The 6,561-nt window shown below is 42.1% G+C and overlaps 1 protein-coding gene across 1 annotated transcript in view; it reads left to right on the top strand.

Annotated features, from left to right (window-relative positions):
- LOC126530524 (uncharacterized) overlaps window positions 1-3,843 on the top strand; it is a 50,003-nt gene extending 46,160 nt beyond the window's left edge. Inside the window, exon 9 of the mRNA XM_055070432.2 lies at window positions 3,547-3,843. The gene's annotated coding sequence lies outside the window, so the exon portion shown is untranslated. The remainder of the gene's footprint in view (window positions 1-3,546) is intronic.
- The last annotated feature ends 2,718 nt before the right edge of the window (window positions 3,844-6,561 follow it).

Here is a 6,561-nt window from a genome sequence, read left to right on the forward strand (position 1 = left end):
CTGAAGAGATAACACACCGAGCAGAGGCAGCAAGGCAGCTTGCGCGTCTGCGAATCCACGAACAACAGGACTGTGACGCCAGACGCTACAATCTTCGGCACAAAGCCGTAACATACAACATCGGCGACAAAGTGTGGGTCTGGACACCTATTCGACAGCGTGGACTCTCTGAAAAGCTTCTACGCAAATACTTCGGGCCCTACATAGTTCTCCGACGCATCAGTGACATCAACTACGAAGTCGTTCCAGACAGCTCGCACTGTTCAAAGCGCCGACGGCATTTACCCGAGTTCGTTCACGTGCTTCGTATGAAGCCATACTATGAGGACTGACAAGACTGTGCAGTTCTTTACCGCTGCTTACCAAGCCTCTATCATCGGGACGATGATATTTTCTAAAGGGGGAGCAAATGACACAACTATATTTGGCAGAACCATAATGCAGCGGGTATGCGCCAGTGGGGACGACGCTGAAGTAGCGCGGGTTTTTAGGTGAAGCGGGAAAAACGAAGAAGACGTTGTTGTTGTTCCCTTGGACGACTGATAAAGTGCGTTTCTAGGCGCTGCTGCTACGCATACTCGTCGATCCCGCGTCGTTACAATATATATATATATATATATATATATATATATAATATATAACGTCAAGCTGAAACTGCAAGGCAGTACTGGATACTGCATCTGACATGATGCCCATAGCGGACTAAGCTCATAAAATACAGACTGCTCCTTAATATAACACTTATTTGTGAATATAGCATATGAAAAACTTGCGCTTTGTAGCAATTTACTGCAAGCTGTACACTAAAGTTTTGTATTTGTTCAATTTTAACAAATATGGTGCAGCTTCCAGTATCGCAACATCTGTTTTCGTAGCAGAGTCGCTAACTTTGCGATTCTATTACAAGAAATAAAAAATTATTTTGACTATCGGCAGGTCGCTTTAAGAAATGCGTCACTAGTTGGAGTTTTTGCTTTCAGAACATTGTAGAAATGAGCTTTTTCTATTAAATGCAACACAGATTTATCAAACTGCGTGTCAAATTTGTGTATTTGAGTGTTTCACATGCATTCGAACGAGGAAAGTGGAATTGGCTTGGAGGTGAAGCTCTCTCTCAGGGCTCCATGTATGCCCATCTGAATATCCCAGCGCTCCATTTATTGTACGAGGAATGCTGGGTTAGTAAGAACCTTTGAATGAATGAATGAATGAATGAATGAATGAATGAATGAATGAATGAATGAATGAATGAATGAATGGTGTTTTTATTTCTTTTCACATTGAAAAAGAGGAGACAGGACTAAAAGCTGGGGTACAGCTTGACGAGGGTCCCGCCCCCTTATACGTTTGACACCAGAGCACTGCAGAAACATCACAAAAGATGCAACACTTGCAACAAAGTAATATTGGAAACAAATGCACTTTTAACAAAAGAAAAAACCTAGTATAATATTACACAATATACATACATACTCATATACAGATACAATTTCGCATTTATGCATACATACACACATTCAGATACATACTATATGCACAAGCAATGCACACAGATATGTATACACGTATGGACAGGTGTGCTAACATGCACTCATGACTGTAATATGTGAATAAAAATATTATGACATTCTAGTCTATTTCGCATAACTGACAAAATAGTCTTATTTCATTATTCGAGTTGCATAAAGGATCAGTCTTCTTGTGCGAGTTGATTAAGTAGAATGGGTACTGTAAGTGTTAATGATTGTTTATCGTAATTGGTCCGAGGTGTGCGTACCTGCCATTCCTCTTTATGCCTAGTATCACGGATGCTACAGTTAGCTTTTAAATCAGCCATGGTAAACACAATAGAGTTATTAGACTTCAAGTATGACCTGTAATTCAAAATTAAACGATAGTTGTATAAAGAGAATACAGGCCAGATTTCAAACTTTGAGAACAGATTTGCCGTAGAAAATAAACGAGGGACATTGGCAATGTATCGCACGGCTCTTTTCTGGAGCAAATGCAATTTCGTAAGGTTTACCTTGCTAGTAGTGCCCCAAACGAGGTTACAATATTGCATAACTGACAATACTAAAGTATTATAAAGCAAAATTTTAATTTAACAGGAAGAAAGGATTTCAATCGACCTATTATACCTACAACAGAAGATAGCTTTTTACTTATATTTTCCACGTGATCATTCCAACTTAAGTCTTTAGCGAATGTTACGCCTAAGACAGAGACCGTGTTAACAATTTCTAATTGATCCGTATCTCTTTTCATGTTTATTGTGCTTCGTAACGTTTTGCCTCTTTGCATATAGACAACAACTTTTGTGTTGCTGGCGTTTATTCGCAAACAATTTCCATCGGCCCAATCTTTAAATTCTCTTAACGCTCTGTTCCCCTGAAGCTGTAGTTCAGTTTCTGACGTAGCAGTGATAAACATTGCTGTATCATCAGCATAAGAAATAAATTTTGCCCGTTTTGAACTTTGTGGCATATCGTTTACAAACATTATGAACAGGAGTGGTCCAAGGATGCTTGCCTGAGGCACTCTAGCTCCTACAGCCTGATGACTGGACTTTTACCTTTCCAACTCTACATATTGTACTCGATGCGATAAATAAGATTCAAAGAGCTCCAAAGCGATACCACGGATACCATAAGCTAGCAGCTTAGAATGTAAGATTTTATGATTTACAAGATCGAATGCTTTGGAAAAATCTATGTATATTCCCATAAGTAATATTTTGTTGAACGCTTGTAGAAAGTTTTTCTTTATGAATGAAAAGAGCTGTTTCGGTGGAGTGATGCTTCCTAAAGCCATGTTGGAAATCGCCTAACAAATTATTTTTGTCAATATATGGTGATATTTTAGCGTGAATTATTTTTTCAATGCCTTCAGAGAATGCCGGTAGGATCGAAATTGGACGATAATTGCCTAGCAAATTTTTGTCACGTTTTTTAAACACAGGTTGCACTCGAGCAATTTGCATGTCTTTCGAAAATTGGCCAGACGATAGAATCAAGTTGTAAATATGAGTAAGAACAGGACAAATGATGCCAAGGACATGCTTTATAGGTCCAATTTGGATACCATCTGCGTCCTGCGATTTACTATCTTTAACAGAGCCTATAAAAGAAAGAACCTCAGCACAATTGGTAGGAGTGAAGAAAAATGATTTTACACTCATGTTTTTAATGGGCAGGGCATCATAATGACTACTCTGTAAATCACTACAGGGGTTAACTTGTTGGATAAAGAAATCGTTAAACGCATCTGCTAGTGCTGCGCCAGATAGCTGTTTGCCTTGATGTATAAAGTAATCGGGAATAATGTGAGGTTTACCAGGGCATAGCAGAAAGTTTAAATTTCTCCATGTCATATCGGATCGCGTAGGCGCCGGTTCTTAAAATAAGTTTTGTAGATATAAGTTTTTAGCTGTTCTCAATTTACTTGTAAGTTTATTTCGGTAAAACCTATATTCTTCTAAACTGGTGTAATAACATCTTCCAAGAAGAAGTGTTATTGCCTGAATCGTTTTTTTTTTTTTCGCAGATTGCCTGCCCTACGGCTGGTGCTTCTCGAGGCAAGACGTATGTTGCGGTATAAAAGGTGATTGGCAAGAAAACTTCGATGTTATATTTATTTTTTCTGCCTTTAAATGTTTATCCCGTGAAAAAGTACAGTACCTTGCGTGTAGATCTGCTGTCAGATGGACGATAGTAAGGTTGAGCTCGCTGATTCCGGACGTACGTAATAAAGGGCAAAGCCCCTGCGCGTTGGTTCGTGCGTTCGAAAATGTGTGACCGGTATTTCTTCCTCACGCTGAAATAAAAAATCTTCTCCAATCCACGCTTTGAAGGTGGGTGGCCAGCGAAGCTACGTGCTATCACGTGATTCGAACGACCAATGCGACGTAGCCTTGAACTGGGTCCTGCCGAGTCAGAGCAGGACGCCATTATGCATAATGACGGTGCCGTTCCTTTCGTGGCTCATCGGGTTCGCACTTCTCTTCGAGAGTGCTAACTATGCGTGGCCTTCCATAGCACTATCAGAACACAAATGAAATTAGTTGCTAGGCGGGTTCTCCTTTTACACTTGAAAGTGTGGTTACGTCACTCCCTGCTTCGTATGCTAGTTACTGTTTCCCGGCAACTGCATCTTATGTAACCGTAATGTTTACTGGGAAGCGCTTGCGGCCAACACTATGCACTGAGAAGAGCTTTCTGGTTCTTTTTTGGTGTTCTCCCGCATGGCCGGTGCCGCCGCGCATTCGCTGTGATTTGTTGACCTTTTGTCCACGGACACGACAAATGCATTGTAGGGTAGAGTTGTACAGCTTGGCTGTAAAACGCCGCGTGGAATCTGTCATGTGTGTTTCACTGAATTCGAGAAAAGGAGTTCAATAGCCCCATTGCTGCTAGTTACGACAATCTATGCCTGTTTTCATTTTTATTTGGTCTTCTTCCATCAGGCCATTCAAGTGAAGGCGCACGCAACACAACTGGTGTAAAGCTTATGTCCATATTTCGCAAGCACATTCAAATTCCCGTATCCAGCTTTCCTGGACACGTGCCAACTAGCGATCTAAGCGGCCCTGGCACGAAGCTAGCGCGTTTTCAATAGAATGAGCAGGTTTCTGGCCAATAACAAAAGCTGCAGGTCAACTATTGAAAAGGGCAGGTGACAGACATGTTCTGGAAGACAATCTACACAAGCCGAATGCAGTGATCACGCTGTGCCAAACAACAATTTTGTTCCCACAGCGGTGAAAGATTCAGCAATAGAAACCTATGGAAACGACGAAAATGTGTATTCAAATTTTCAGACGAAATGGTTGCTGTGATGAAACTACGGCGTCTATTGTACTAGCCACTGCAATGTATGCAGACCGGAGACTCAGGTTGCGATTCATGCCTGTCTCGACTTTCTACACATGGCATAACATTGTTCCCAAAAGCGAAACACCGTCATGCAAGTTCATGTGGTATCTATAGAAACCCGAGCATATCATGTGCGGAAACGTTGGAATCCGTGGCCGAATCGTTTAATCGCTCGCATCTATCGTTCCGCGTCATGCTGGCAGCGCTTCGATGCCGTGCTGCATGATTCCTCTTTATTAACTCCACGTAGGCTGAGCTTGACAGTCTCCCGCCAGATGGCCGAAACAACAAAGCACAAGATTTGGCTTCAGTATTGCTTTCTTCAGGAGGGCTCATCAATTACTATATTTTACATTTTTGCTTCCTAAAACGTAGCAATGCGTTGCTTATTTGTTAACTCATCGCTTTTATTATCAGATTTTATTCCTTGGGCAACATAACCACAAGCATGCGCATGTCTTTTTGATACGAGCCGACGATAGTGACTGTCTTGTGTGCGCAAGGGAGAAAAGCTGGGAGGAAGCGCGCCGCCTTCCGTCGCACGCGATACATTTTGAGAGTGCAGGGAGGGCGGGGGGTGCTGTGATCTGTGAATCTGTGGTTGCGCAACCTGTTTATTTGCCTTGTTTGACGCATTATATATAGTGACTTTTTCTTAGGTACGTAGATTTATTGGAGACTTATACGTATATTTAACATCTTGTTGCGAGGTTTTGTGTATATGCGCAGTGAACTTTGTTTCCAGTGACGATTTTTTGCCCTGTATCAAGCTGTCTCTTCACATTGGATATTCCATTGTATCTTCGCATTTCTAGTGTACGAAGGCGAATCAAATGAAAGTGAGACAACCCGCTCCGCGCAATAATGGTTCGGTTCATTATTTTCGAGGCATGCGCGTAGCACATATGCATCTCATTTACAAGTGACATGCAGAGGTGAGGTTAAATGTTCCTTAATGCTCTCATACACTGGGTTGAACATGGTTGCGTGACATAATGGACACTCCAAAAGTTGAACAGCTTGGTGTCATGAGGTTTTTGACAAATGAAGATGTTTCCCAAAAAGAAATTATTCGCCGTATGGCTGCCGTATGCGTTGAACATTGCGTTTCATTGGCCACTGTGAAGCGTTGTAGCAAACTGTTCAAAGAAGGACATGAAAGTTACAACGACGATCCATGGCCGGGACAAAGCCACTGTGCAATCCCCCCCAACACAATCGAAAAGGCCGTGGTTGCTCAGTGGCTATAGGTGTTGGGCTGCTGAGAACGAGGCCGCGGGATCGAATCCCGGTCACGGCGGCTGCATTTCGGTGGAGGCGAAATGCGAAAGCACCCGTGTACTTAGATTTAAGTGCACGTCAAAGAACCCCAGATGAGTGTGACGACTTTTTGTCTGCAATTGTGACCGGGAATGACTCATGGTGCCGCTACTAGTAGCCTGAAACACTACGGCAAAGCTTACAGTGGAAACAATTGAATTCACCACTCCCAAGGAAACCAAAGGCCGTCATTTCTGCCGGAAAAGTGTTGACTTCTTTTTAGATCGTTAGGGGCCATTATTGATCGAATTTTCTAAACCATGGAGAGACTCTAAATCGTTTCAGATATTGTGAAAGGTCGCATCGGCTGCGTGTCGCAATCAAGAACAAACCACGTGGAAAATTGAGCATTGGGAACATCTTGCTT

Source organism: Dermacentor andersoni, chromosome 4 (genome assembly GCF_023375885.2).
Source record: "Dermacentor andersoni chromosome 4, qqDerAnde1_hic_scaffold, whole genome shotgun sequence".
Lineage (NCBI taxonomy): Eukaryota > Metazoa > Arthropoda > Arachnida > Ixodida > Ixodidae > Dermacentor > Dermacentor andersoni.